Here is a 15,724-nt window from a genome sequence, read left to right on the forward strand (position 1 = left end):
ATGTTGTGTAAGAGCATGTACAGGAGCTGACTGAATGGCAGGTGTGCTTAGTTCCAAAGCCTTGAACTCTAAGGTCCTCTGTGATGAGCAGGTCTATTGATATTGGCTGATTTTATATTCTACTGCAGGATTCTGCTTTTCAAAAGAGGCATAACTAGAATGGCTTCAGTACAACCTTTTTGTGTTGTGTTTTCCCTTGTCTTTCTCTCCATTGTTTTTCCTTATTTTTGTCTTTTGCTTCAGAACTCACTCTCATGTCTGTTGTTTATTTCCACAGTTCAAAAGACTCTGAAGCCAACAGCACGTAATCAGTTTTGTTTCTTAATATTTTGTCTTTGCTTTCAAAATGATACAACTTCTCTGTGAAGAACATTGCTTGTTTGATTTATTGTCTATCTGGAGACTCAAAAAAATTTTAGCAAAAAAACTGTTGGTAATTTTTTTTTTCTCTAAACATATCTTAGGCAGTTTCTGGTGTATTAAAAATTGAATGGTTTTGAAAAAAATTTCTAAAAATAAATCAGATTTAGCTGAAAAAAATTAATTTCAACTTGGGCAGGCAGAGCTCCACTCCATCTGCTCTCCCACGTACAGGACAATTCCTCTCCTTACCTTCCTGGCCACTCCTTCCTAAATAGTCTATATCTATCCAGCACAGTGCTCCAGTTGTGTGAGCTGCCCAAAGTCTCTGTGGACACTTCTTTTTTTTTGGTTTGGTTTGTTTTGGTTTGGTTTTTTGTTTGTTTGTTTTTAAGCAGATGAATAAAAATAAACAGGATATCCTCGGAAGATGTAGGTTTCTTATCTTCAGAGTATATGTCAGGAACTAAAGGTACTCCTAATCTGAAAGGTTAACAGATCAAAATCCTTGCAAGTTCATATTAGTCTTATTAAAAGGGCAGCCAAAATCCAACCCACTTCTGCAAAACAGTAATAGAAGTCTCGTCTGGTGATACATGTGGATTTTTCTGACTTTGTAGGACCAATTTATTAACTTACTTTCTTCTGGATTCTTCTACGTTTTCCACTGTCTGGTCTGTCTGAAGCACCTGTCACCATGCTTTTGGGTTTTCCCCCTTTTGTTGATATTCAATATTGCTCTGATGGTTGACAATATGTGTGTTAATGAGGTCCTGTATCAGATCACTGCTTTTCACTGTTGATAGTGGAGCAGATGGTTTGGATTAGCAGTTTTACTCTTGGGCTTGCAGTACAGTAAAGTGGAACAGTGCATTGAAGTTATACAACTTCCAAGTTAAAGTAACTTTTTAGACTATTCACCTTTACCTTTTAGATTATTGACCTTTTAGAGAATGAGAGGGGGAAAAATGGAGCTAAAATAAAAAGAAAAGGGGTCATATCTGGAATGTGTATCTGGTAGAAGCAATGGCTCCTGCTGATGGAAGCTGCCCAGGTATGGCAGAAAGCAGAAAGACTGAGGCACTGGGCCAAATTCTCCATATCCATGGAGCTATTTAAGGATTAAGTAACTAATCTGACAATTGGGGAAAAAAAATCTAAACAGCACACACTTGGGGTTGCCAAAGGGAAGGCTTGTTCTTTGGGAATGTATTTTTCCTGTATGAGTTTGTATGAGGAGCCTTTGAGTTTAAGGGCCATCTGATACAGCAAAGCATAGTGAATTGTTTTTATTTGAAACTATAACCCCAACTAGTTTAAACGTGTAACTGTTTCTATAATTTATTTGTGGTGTACCATGCCTCTGATTAGATACTTGCTGTATTTTGCATACAGCTCTCTGATCCTCAGGTTTCTCCTCCAGAGTTGCCCTTGTGATGCTTGTGTCCTTTTACCCTCTTCTGATATTCGGTGACCCACATGTTAATAAATTGCTCTACTTTGTATCCTTTAAAGGAGCACAAACATTTATTCTGCACTTAATCCCACATTGAGAACCTGTGTGCCTAAGAGCAGTAAACACTTGACTTGGATACCAGTTGTATTTCAATATATAAAGAGGTGTCTGATTTTCTTCCATTTGGTGCAATCTCAGGCTGGATTTGTTTCCTACTAAATCAAAACTTTTATTGACTTAAAATGTCAAAATCTGCATTAGGTTTATTTAACAGATTGTCAGTATTCCATATACTTCTGCTTACAGTTTAGTACACAAATCAAGGAAATGTATTAAACATCTTCAAATTAATTTCTAGCACACTTTGAATCTCTTCTGTGGTGTTGTGATGATCCTCCATCAGATGGTGCTATTAGGATTTAAGATGAATACTTAACCCAGTTTGAGCTTATGAAAACTGTCAGCTCTTCATCCTGTTTGTAATCTTCTATTTTAATTAATTAGTAGAGCTTTATGGAAAGTCTTTATACTGTTCATACAGTGAAGAAAGCCATGTGTGAACATATGGTAAATGTCAAATTCACTATTGATTTGAAAATATACCTCTCAACAACTTTTATTAAATGTTGTGGGTGATTCAATAAGTTTTTACCTTAAGTCTCATCAGTTCTATGAAATCACGCACTGTTCTCCTCCAAGTCAAGGATTTACACAAGCATTCCTGAAAGCTATTTCTGCTGTTCACAGCTGCATGAAATTCAGGTAATGGTTCAAATCAGAGGGCATTGTTAGAACCCAGCAGGTACAGAATGATACTCTTTGCCTTCCCCAAACTGGAAGCAGTTTCCAGTTTGCTTCCAAATGAGCTACGAGCACATAAATGGTTTGATCTCTGACCAGAGCACCTCCCACCCAGCAGACAGAAACTTGGTATTTTTGGCCACCCAGTGGGGAAAGATGGAAGACAGTGATATAAAGATCAGACCTATAGGCAGATTTGATGAAGTTTAACTCCCTAATTTGGATCCTTATCACCTCCAAAGGTTTTTCTAATTAGCCTGTCAGTTGCCTTTGGGGTGGTTCCTCCTCCCATCCCCCCAAGAATCAAATTTTTAAGGCACTTTAGTACTTCTAGAACTACGGTCCTAAATCTTTTTAATACTGTAGTCAAATTAGTTCTTTTATTTTCTTTAGGGTGATAGATGGTAGAAGTTTGGCTGGGATGTGCATATAAGCCCTCAAAATGCAGTGAGAAATTACTATTTAAAAAAGATTTCCCAAATGTTTTTGAATACTTAAATACTGATAGAAGTAGGGATACAGTTGTCAAATTTGACTTTTTACTCCGGGTAAATTCTAAATATTTTTACTTTTAATAATACATTGCTCAAATTTGTCCAGTGTAAACAGATAAATCTCAAGATAAATCTAAATGTGTTTCAGGCTGTGTTTTATTTATGCAGTTTCTCCACAGCTACTGCTCTGAATATTGCTGCTGTTGTGTAACTGGTAATCCTGGAAAGCTTGCAGTGTCAGACATAGCTGTGTGCAGGTGATTTTTGGTAGCATCCACTTATTATGGGGTAGTGAGTATCTTTAGACCTTGTACACTGCACGGCTGCACTAATCTGCTGTAAAAAGTAGGATTGAAATGGGTCATTAAAAGACATTTTGTTGTATTGCACCAATATCAGAAGAAAATATTTTGATGGTGTTCAGTGCAATCTTTGCTGGGCAAATTAAACTTCGTGTGTAGAGATCAAGAGGCGCAGCTTAGATTAATATCTTAGAGAAGGAAGAACATATTATTATCTTCCACAGTCTAATGCCTTTATCTGAGCCAGCAGTTCATGATGCTGTGAACTGCTAAATCCAAGTGACCTTTCCCAGTGATATTCACAGCAAGTGGCAAGAATAACAAGCACACACAAGAAGCTGCTCCAAAACTCTTCCTTCCTCCCCCTTTATATTATTACTTCATTATATTTAAAGACTTCCTGCAACAATGGCTGCCACCAATATTCCCATGTAACAATCTGATGACTGGGGTATCACCACTGGATGCAATTTCATTGTAGCTAAAAAAATACCAGAAAAAAGACTGTCTTTGCCCTGTTATGGAAAGATGCTGCATTTCATATTCCTCTGGGATAAGTTCCTATTGTATTGCCACAGTGGGCACACTCCATTAATACTTTATAAAGTCATTCTCTGGGAGGATACTTTGCCAGAATTTTGTTCTGTAGCTGCTTTTTCACTCGGGTTAATTAATTTCTTTGAGTTCTACTCCACGTGCTTCTTGTTGGATTCATAATAATCACAGATAATCCTGAGAACAATTGTCACTGAATTAGCAGGTCTGCTCTGAGAAAAATCGTATAGAATCTCAAAACCCCTTATCCTTGGCTGAAACTGATTGATATGAATTGGTGGCATAAAATGCATTTTTTTTGTGTACAGTGAATCTTGCTTATATTTACCTTTTAAGCTTATTTAGATGGAAAAGTGAATTAACAGTGTGATTTTTTTTAAATGGGATTAGGTTTTCCATTTTGGTGAATGCTGATATATATTTCTTCCACGCTCCACTTATATTCTTTGCAGGATGAAGCAACTCAGAAATGTTTTGTTAATATGACACTGCTTCTCTGCCAGCATTTGGCAATATCATCAGTGATTACTTGGTCTGTCTGATTTTTATAGGAATTTACATAAAGCAGAAAACTTTATTAATACACTAACCTGAGCAAATTCAATTATTTTGATATTTGTAATCTTGTTTGTGTGCAGGCTTTCTGAACAAAAAGTCTGATAGGCTCATGGTTTTAGAGCTAACATGTCTAGTGAAAATTAAAACCTTGTTAGATAACTTCTATAATAAATTTATAGAGACTGTTACTAAAACAATTTCAGCAGGTGATAAACCAGCAGTAATGACAGAACACTTGCCAGTTGTTCAACTCGAGCCTTATGAATTGCATAGTTACTCTAATGGCATCTGAAGGAGGAATGTTTACCACAAAGATGTATTTTTCTTGAAGCATTCTGCCAAATTGTCTGTGGTTTTGATTATTGTATCTTATTGTTGCTCTTTCCACAAGAAGTCCTGTAGTTGGAGAGAGTAACTTGACATAATCTATGGAGTTACAAATCTGTGATCTCCTGATAAGCACCCAAAAGTGTGTGAAATAAACCCAAAGGACAACAAGTACTGCCCAGGGTGCCTGCCTGAGTGTGTCTTTTTAAAAGCCCAGAGTGGCTAATATAGTGTTTTCCCACTGCACCTGAGAGATGATTTTCTAATCCAAGTTTTGAACTGGCAGTCTGGCATTCAGGCTCAGAGGGAAAAGTAATTTTCATTGGTCTCTCTTCTGGGTTTGTAAACACAAAAAAAGTAAAAGTGTGCTGCCAGAGCCTGTTGATATTCCTACAGTGATGTGTTACTGTGGGGTGTTATAATACAGTGATCTTTATTCACATAAACAAAGTACTGGTAATGGCTCAAAAACCTGTGTTTCATTATAGGGCCCAATCTCATCTCTGTGTGATTTTCTGACTATTAATGAACTGGAATAACTTCCTTTAGGAAACGTATTCCTCGTAAGTTTTTCATCCTATAACTGAAAAAAGTGCTAGCATTCCCAAGTCTAAACCTGGGGGAAAAATTACCACAAGAAGATAGTGGGTTTGGTTTTTTTTGAATAAAAAACCCAACCCATTGAATTTTAATATAACTTTACCTCTTTGATGGATCTTTGTTTATGGTAATTTCTTGCATCCTCCCTCCGTTGCTGAACTAAAATGTGCTGGGGTAAAAGTGGGTTTCGGTGCTAATTCTGAATTTAGACTTTTAAAATTCCATGATGTTTTATGTTTTAGATTTAAAAAAAAATTTGTTTTGAGCATTGCAATATTTTGGGAAAAAAACGTACAGATGACTATGGAAGTTTCACTAACTAATATATTCAGTTCTTTAAAAAAACAATTTACCTGCAACTTTTGAGAATTTGAATGTTGTCGTCTGCCCATTGTTGTAAGGTACAAACTGCTTCTGGAAATGCAACAAGTCCGTATGAGAAACATTTTCTTGAGCTTAACCAAGGAATTAGAATAATGCCTACAGCTGAAGGAAACATTCATGTGTTTCATTAATATGATACTTCGGTATAATTCTGAGGTATGTACCAGACTGTATAAACACATAAAATGAAGTGCTTTTAAATTTTTTTTCTCCTGCAATTCCCAGTAAACTTTTCAGAACTGTAATGAAGAATATATCTTATAAATCAGTATCTTTCAGACAAAAAGTATTCTCTGGGGTGTGCTTAATTTGAAAGAAATCTTCTCTGCTCTCTGCTGACAGACTTTTCTATTTATCAACACAGTCTGACGGGGGTGACCCATCAGTACAAGAACTGGTCACATTCACTCTTTGCTGAGTACCTCAAAGAGTGTCATCTCAGTCAAGTGGGGACAATCCCCTTAAGAAATAAAGACAGCTATCATAAAAATCTGCCTGGGAATAAATTTCTATTTTGAGGCACTTCTGAGATCCCTCTTGTTTCAGAATCTGTCACTTGTTTAAAAAGTGTCATATTGTTAATCCTTCATGTGCTGAAATGGTGGCAACACTGGAATCCCAAGAGTCAGACTCAGCTGACCCCTGGCAACAACTGCAGGTGCTGATATTGGTGGTGACTGGAGGGTGTGTTGGAATGGCCAAGATAAATAGAGGCTGGGCTTAGTCAAAGAGCTCTGGACAGGCTGAATTCAGACTCCTCTGAGGGGAAAAAACCATGGAACTTGAAAACGAGGGTGATTTTGGGGAAAGTGTTTGATAATATTGAAGTTTCAAATAGTAAAGATCTTATGATTCTCAAGTGTACATTGCTTTTGGGTTTGCTTCCTCCCCCACTTTGGTACCTGCTTTTCATTTCATGTTTCTTTTCATTTTAATTTTTTTGCTGCTCTGTTGACCTTGTTAAAAGCAAATAAAGTCTTTCTAACTTTTTTTTTTAAATTTTTAAAAAATGGTTCAAAGGAAATGAGCCCAGAGCCTAAAAACCTTTGTTTTTCCCCTTAAAAAGGCAAACACCTTTATGTGGTATCATTGATCTAGCAAGAAGCCATTAAGCTTTCAAGTATTCCTTATCTACATAACATATTTTAGAAATAAAAGCCTTGGTGGTAAATTGGTATTAGACTTTGCTGTTTTTAAGTTGACTGACAGGAACTTGCTCTTTACTAAAGGTGAAGATAAATGAAGTGAAATAGATTGTGTTAATGGCAGTTCAGGGTTCTGTGTGAGGTGTTTTTGCTTTGAAAACATACTTTGGACTGTGAGCAAGATCTGCAGGTTTTGTCAGCAGCACTTGACTATAGTGGGGGTTTGACTTAATCCCCCTGAGGTGGCTGTGGCTGGCAAGAGGGGACACGGGATAGAAACCAAGTCTGTCCAGGGTTGCTGCCATCTGCCCTACTGAGCTCTAAATTGGAGACAGGAGGAGGGATAAAGGCAGAAAAGGTCTTGCACAATGGCAAAAGTGAGACTGGAAGTGTCCTTCTACCTCAACAAAGGCACAAAACAGTAAGTGCATCTTTTCTGGGTGAATCAGATATTGCAAAGAATTTAATAAAAGTTGGTAGCATTCAGAAGTTTGAGCTGAGTCTAACATTAATGAGCAGCTCAAATTGTTTCCATGCTGAATGACAGTGAAATGTGAACTGCATGGTTTAGCTTTATGTTCACAGAGAGTGCAAAGCTCCCAAAGTACAAACCTGGCAGGAATTTCAAGGTGATAGAGCACTGAAAAGCCTGCAGGATGTGAGTTGGAAAGCAGGTGGCCCATGTGGTAGGGTTTTTTGAATAACTGCATGAATATTTAGTTTAGTTTGACTCTTTCTTCATTCGGTCTCACAGGACACATACTTAAAAACCTGGTGTCATGACTGGGGCAGTCACTTGCTACTGGAAATAGAGAGTTATATTAGCACAGTAGTTCCCAGGCCACGTGGCAGGGTTTTTACAGAGTTTGCTTGGTTTGGGAATTTTAATATGGATTGAGAATAAGGTATCAAATGCAGAAAGCCCTTTTGGGAGTCTGCTAAAATGCAGCTAACAGGTTAAGAAAAGGTTTGATGAATTTTTCTAGGGTGGAATCAACCTTTTTGCTCTTTTTCTTTAAAATATGAGCTTCTAATTTAAGTTTCTTCTTAAGTGTCCCGCCCCAGGTCTCCTTCAGAATACATTTGAAATATGATCCATCTTGTCTGTATATGCTGGTAAAAATTCTGTGCAGATAGATCAAATTTAAAGTCTGGGTTTGCAAAGAAGAACATTATTCCATTATCAAATAAATCACACAGTTTATGAGTCTTTTTACTGCACTGCCAGAATTTATTTACTGAGAGATCATGAAATACAGATGGTATTTCACTTGGAATCATAGCTACCTGAACAGGTCAAGTATTTTATTGCATAACTACAGCACAAAACAAGAACAAATATAATTGTTCTTTGGTATTTAACACAGGGATAGAACTTTTTATATTTGCTTGGTATCTATATACTTTATAAATGAATATATAATTGCACTTTCATTCAGCAGAATTCCACAAGTTTTTTGTAAAGGCTGAACCCACTTGGGGTCAGTGTTGGTGGTGCAGGTTTGGCACTGACTGTCATGAATAGCTCTGTTCACTTTAATAGGTTTGTGCAAGTCAGCACAGAGGAAGGCACAAAAGGTACAAAAATAAACACTTCAGGCAATTACATGGAGTTCCAATATTTCTGTTAAGGCACTATGGAATTTAGTGACCATTGAGTTTCATATTCATGACTTGTCACCATAGCTGTGATGGATTTTAGTAATTTGGTGGCTGTTGCATCCAGGGTTTCATTCCTTGTCATATTGTGCAGGGGGTATGTTTTCAGTCAAGTAAGATGATGTAAATTCCTTTCCATACAAGTATAAGAGTTTTCTTTGTTTCACCTTTGTAGATCATGTAGTACAGTATCACCCCACATTTTTGGCATCTGAGCTTTAGTAGTGGACTGCAGGAGATATTTGATAAGCTGGAGTCTTCCACAACCACTGCAACAAAATTTTTAGTTGAATAGAGAGACTATTAAGCTGTTTCTGAATTGGACAGCTGACATCAGTAATTCTAAATATTAGTTTGATATAAATAAGACAAGCCCTGATGACAGCAGAAATTTTATCCCAGAATCTGAACATGATTACTTATTTCGTGCATCCAAAACTGTAAGGATAAATATTGACTAGGCACTCTAAAACTGAGCTAATAATTATAATAATTCCATTTTGATCATACACAGCTTTGAAATGCAATCATACCCACCACAGACAATGCTCACTGAGGCTGAATAACAATGTTGCAAAATCATCAGTAGGAAAAACACAGAAATGAACATTTTTAGCTGATGCAACCAGATGTGACACAACAAGTTTGTAAATAAAAATTATCTGTGGGAATGAAAGCTTATTCTTTGAATATCAGGAAAATTAAAATTCCCAAAATACAAGGAAATGTTTTAGGCCTTCACCCAATACAAGAAGCATGAAAAACAAAATGACAAACTTGTGTAAGAAGAGGTCCATATATTCAAGCACTGCTCTGTCACCTGTGAAAGAAAAGAATCAAATTGAAATAGATATTCAATAGTTCAATTACATGCACTGTGATGTAGTATATATACTGTCATAATTGCAGTGAATGAGTTGGGTGTTTTCACTTGCCTGGAAGTTTTGAAACTGCTCAGAAAAGTGCTTCAGTTTAAAGCTTGGGCACAGTTCTTTAAAAATTCTGAATATAACAGTGTAAGAGAAAGTTGCTAGAGAATTCAGCTTCTGGTGTGTCCAGTGTATAGGGCTGCATTAATGTGCACCTACACTGGGATTCTGCCAGTTCATCCAAAGCCTCTCTGAGCACTTGGACCTTCCCACACTCTGTTCTTTCTTAAAAGAGATGCTTGCAAAGGCACGTGGTGTGTTCAGAACACCTGGCTGTGTTACCCACCTTCTTGCCTAATCCTCCAGACCAGGTTGCTACTCCAGTTTTTTACTTCAATTAAAGGAAGCTCCCAAATGGTGCTCTGATATTTCAGGAAGGTCTGACTGGGCAACTCAGCCAACATGAAAGCTCAGAAGAGACCACATTAATTTGCCGTTAATTGAGAAACAGGAAGAAAGGTAATTCAATTTACAGGTACAGAGACATCCACCTTCTGTGTTAAGGTGAATCTCTAAGCAGAAGGCGTGTTGTCTCTGTTCATTGAGCTGGAAAATATAACAACTAAATAGAAAATTATCAATGCTAATGTGGTTAGAATGGTTTCCATTTGAATCATGCTCCTGTGCTGAGTGGCAATCTGTGACTGCTCACCCCAGCAACTGTGGTTTTAGCAGTTGAGAGCAAATCACAGGAAGGATTATCCCTGTCACAAAGTTTCTGTGCCCTGTCAGCAAGGACTGCTTTCATGCAAGGTAGTAAAAATTCATGGGTTTAAATGTTACACAGTTTGGAGAATATAAAAAAATTATATTTTTTAAAAAAATTAGGTAATAAAGACGGCATGGGAAGGTACGACTGATGAAAGGCTCAGTGTGGCTCTTCTCACTCTGAAGTTCCACACATCCATGAGAAGCTATATTCTGTAAATAGGAATGAAATAATGTTATTAACTGGATCTCTAGTGTTAAGTTAGCTGGACAGTCATAACTGAGTATAACAAAGTGTGTATTCATGGTATAGAATCACAGCATCACAGAATGGTGATAGTCATCCTCTTTCTGTCATCAGCTCTGGGGATAAACAGCAAAGACACCCAGAAAGAGAATATACAGACTATAGACCTAAATATTTGACAAGTATCAATACATGTAAGTATTTGACATGTGTTTGAGGAGAGTAAGGGAAGAAAGGTCAAAGGAGCTCTTGATTGCTAACAATACACATCAGGGACTGTGTTCCAGCCTTGGTAAATCCAGTGTAATTATGAACAAGTGCATGAAATCTACTGGGAGTAGATCTTTGCACAAGATTTTGAAGTTACTAAGCAAGTGATGATTGGGAACTATGACAGACTAAATAATGATTTCTAGAAAAAAGAGTGTTGAACTTTGAGAGATAATACAGTGATGCACAAATGTTGTATGTGTCACAACACTTTGCTGAAAAATGAGAAACTTCCAGTTGAAGCTCTTAACAAAAAAATCTTATCTATAAGACAATAGTTTATGTTGGTTTTCTGCCTCTTCATTCATTACAAGACAAGGAGACTTAAATAAGAAATCACATTTGTTATGAGAAATGTAAACATAAGCCTGCAGTTTTCTTAAAAAAAAAAAAAAAAGGAGGGGGAGTGTGAATTACCAAGACAGGTTCGTATTTCATTTATACAGTAATTACAGCTGACAGGTCTCTTTTCTCATTTACTTCCTGGATGAGTCTCCTTTGTGTTTCCCTACCTGTCTCTCTTTTTCCAGCAATTTTCAAATTTCTAGGTAAATGGAGACAAGAAGCAAGAATCCTGTTGCAGAATTAAGTGATGTTAGGTGTGATTGTTGTGGCAGCTTCATGCAGAAGATTCCAGTTAGTATTGTATAAATATCAAATGATAACCAAGGTCAGGCATAAACTGTCAGGATTAAAGCTGTAATAAATGCAGACGATCAGAAAATTGCTTCATAACAAAAAGATGTATGGCCTTGTTCCAAACCCAGATTCATACCAGCAGAGAATTAGAAGAGGGTATTTCAAGAGCACTTGCAATAGGCCAGTTATTGAATGAAAAGTGATATTTCTGGAATGATCTCATTATTTTTCTGTTTATTTTAATTTGATATTATACACACTTCTCTGTAAACATCTATACTTCTAGACTTTCTGGGGTTTTTGTTTGTTTTTTTTTTTTTTTCTAAAAGTTTGCAGTTTTCTCTTTCTGTGTTGGAGAATTTTTATTTCTTCTACAGTGAAAAGCTGTTTGTGCAAACAGAGTGTGCTGAGGCACAAAGGCCACCAGGGATGGCCCTTTGGTCAAGACAGTCAAGTTCTGACTTGGTGGAGGTAATTTTTTAAGAAGGTATTGGTCTTTCTGTCCCTGAACGATTGTGTGGGTGCTATGAAGATGAACCCTGTCTACATCTGTAGAAATTAATTTATCAGGCACAGTGAACTTGATGGAATTAGCCTAAAGTGAAGGAAACCATTGCAAATAATTGTAAATCCAGGCATCAGTAATGCAATGACTGGAATATATCTTAAGTGGAAATATAAAAAGGACAGTGGAGACAGAGTTTGCTTTTTCAAGCTGATTAAGAATTGAATTCTCAATTATTGGTGTAAGTGTAATGTTACAACTTCTGGTGGTCTAAATCTTAAGGACAACAAACCAGTTTCTGTCTCTGGGCTGTGTCAGTTACAGAACATGCAGCAAGATAAATTCTACCTAATTACAAATTTACTGTGGCAAAAGAGGAAGGTGTCCCTCAACAAAGTTAAATGCAACTATTTTTGAAGGTTCTTTGTAAATTTTCCTCTTTCTTTGTCAACAAAATTCATTTTAATTTGTGTGTCTGATGGACATACAGTTCTAGAATAGTCATCCACAGACTACAGTTAGGAGATAAAAGGTACCCTCAGCTCAGGAACAGTGCTGTGCAAAAGGGCTTTAACTTCCTCTGCTGACTTGTGCATTAGAGGCAAAATGACTGTAAATTTACTGCACTGACATTGTTGAATGAACTGAGTCTTCGTGCGGAGAATCATGAACCAGCATTCAAGTAATGCTCAAGGTCAATTCATTTACATCTGGTAATTAAAAAAAGGCATATTGAAATGCAGTGAATCCTGAGTAGGATGCATGAAAGCTCATTTATCAGGATATTACGACGAATATTTTATGCTATTAATGACTTTTCTTCAGACATGCTTATGCACTCACCTTTCACATCCTCTAAATTTCTCTACCTCCTAAGTCTGACTCTCTCAAGAAAAGCGCTGCTTAAAATTCCGTGACCAACAACATGCAGGTATTCAGTGCTCTGGCCTTCCCATAGGAATCTTTATATGCAATGCAACATTACTTAATTTCTTACAAAAGCTTAGGTTAGATGATCCAAGTGTTTATTTTAGTATTTTATACAGTTAACCATATTCTTTAAAGATTTAGGCACAAGAAGAATAATATCTCCTTTCCCCCTTTCCTTTTTGCAAGGATATGCAACAGAATGCGGGTCTGAAACACAATTTGCTGCAGAATTTTCTTTTAAAATCTTCTCCATTACTGAGCCATAGGAGCTATGTGGGGACAGGAATCACAATTTACACTTATGGCAAACCTGAAATCCTCTGACAGTGACTTTGCCTAAACTTTGAAGTCTCAGTGGTTATATTGCTCATCATTACCACGTTCTTATAAAAGTAGGTTATTAGAATACCTTAATATTTTGTGAGTTCCCAGGCAACAAAGAAATGTCTTAGCTGGAGTCCAGAACATCCATTTTTCTTGCACCAACCTGTATGACTTGACTTCAGGGGCCCTCTTACCTCATTAAAGGCACAGTTTCCTGTGCCAAGAACTTCCCAGCAAGAAAAATTTAATTCTCACCTTCACAAAAATAATTTCTAAAACCTCTTTGCTGGGGTGTTGTGAGGAAACTCTGAGTTCTGAGCTTAGAGAGTTGGAGCCCTAATGAGGAAAAAGTGGTGTTAAAAATTTGATGAGGGCGTGTCCATTCATGCTGGTAGTTACCTTTTTCACAGGAACAAAAGTCATATTTCATAAGGTCTGACTGTCAGTGCTGGAATGCCAGAGGCCAGCAGCCTTTTAGCTGACTGTGGAACCAAGCAGGAAGAGAGCAATGGCATGGGATGAGCAGGTCACTGCACTTCTGTTCCCTTTTCACACGGTAACCCAAATCCAACTTTGATTCACTCTCTTCATATGTATGGGAAGAGCACTGGCTTAGGTTTGGGAGTATCTTTCCCCTTATCTGAGATCTCTCTCTGTGTACACAGTTTCAGTTGTACTGATGATTTTAAGGAGGTATGTACCGTTGTCTTTTAAAATGCCCAGTCAAATGACTTAGCTATTCAACTGGAGCTTGTCCCAGACACAGCTTGCTTTCTTTGCAACAAATTCCACAAACATTAAAATGTTAAACAATTTACTGCAGAGCTTGCCCTGTGCAAACATGCTGGCAGCTGACACCAACTGGGTGCAGCCAAGGGAAGAGCAGACAGGCTACTTCAGAAAAAGCAGCGAATCTCAGGACCTTCCATGTAGCATTTAGGTCTGTAATATAAGCTGACTAACCTTGAAAAGATGGAAAACTGAAGCAAATTTGTAAAAATCTGATGTAATCTCATTTTTTTGATTAGATAGCTTGTCAGTGTCTCAACAACTGTTGTGGTATTTAGGGTTTTTTCCCCTCTCTAATTAATGTAGGGGTAATTTCTCTTTTAATGGTCTAAAAATGGCTTGCTCTTAATGATTATGGCTACTGCCTGTGGAATTCTGCAAGGGTCCAGGTTTAGTTTCCACACAAAGAGTGATGTACCCCAAATGGATTCTGCACCTTTTAAGTTCTGCTAAGGAGATGGTTAATAAAGAGTTCCAGAAAACCTGGAAGTGTTTTGAATACCACAGGCAGATTTTGAGTTAGCAATACCCCACTGAAAGTGTTAATGTATGAATTTCAGTTAGTTTTAAAAACATTTACATGATCCAATGGCTTCATCTTTGTTCACAGTGTGCATATATATGCTAAATTGTTTAAAAAAATAAACTGTGCAGTTCAGGAGTGGAAGTGTAGTCTTTATAATTTTTACAGTACTTCTAGAAACACTTCTGCCTGAACACTATTAAACAATGCTGTCTGTGTCACTGCTTTTTTTCCTCCATGGATAACTCTGCTGGTAGACCAGTTTTAGCTGTTTGACAAAATAAGAAAGTATCAAAAATATTAAGCAGCACAGTTATGTCCCAGTAGCACCACGGGGTTCTAGAAGGTATTACTTGATATGGCAGCAACTGGAAGACAGCAGATGATTGATGTGAATTTGGCCAAGCCTGGCAGCTTACAAGTGTGATTAGCAGCAGGTAATTCCTGCACAGACTTCAGGAAATGCACGCTGGTAAAAGATAAGTTGAATTTCCCGTCCGTGGAGATAAGCTTCAGCTGGTGTTCATGCATAACTACAAAAACTGTGTCTCAGTGTAGGTTTGGATTCTGCAGGAACTCAGAAAACATGAGTTCAAGGCGTGACTTCACCACAACCAGTTAAATATGCTGCCAGCCCCAGGACACCTCATGTTGTGCTTTGGAACAGCAGTTTAATTTTATTTTTCTGAATTTCATCTCCTATTTTCTCTTTGAGATTCTTTTTTTCCGCCTGTGCTCTCATTCACTGATGTCACCTTTCACAGCTTCTCTCATCCTATTTACTTACACTGTTTGATGTTTTGAAAATAATTTGAGTCCAGCAAAAGGAAAAGCAGGAAGTAAAATGGACTAAATAAGTCAGTTCAACTTCTTTTCATCTCAGCTGTTTATCCTGTGTACTCCAGGACATTGGCTCTAGAATCACACAAAGCCACGCAAGCCCAGATTATGGCAATTTTCATCATATCTATATTTTAGGCTTAGGTGATGACCATATGTACAGCAAAACAGATCACCCAGAGAAAATCCCATTCAACCATTAATAATGATGGATTAATCATGTCTGACCATTGTTACTGCTTAAAGCTCTCTGAAGGCATTGAAGGAGTTCTTAGGGTCAGCTTGCATATCTTACCCTAAACCTTTGGGAGGGATGGCACCCACAGGAAATGTTTGTGTAATACAAAACTTGTTGGTTTTTTTTTTTTTAAATGCCATT

Source organism: Neopelma chrysocephalum, unplaced genomic scaffold, assembly GCF_003984885.1.
Source record: "Neopelma chrysocephalum unplaced genomic scaffold, ASM398488v2 Primary Assembly neopelma1_121, whole genome shotgun sequence".
Taxonomy (NCBI): Eukaryota; Metazoa; Chordata; class Aves; order Passeriformes; family Pipridae; genus Neopelma; species Neopelma chrysocephalum.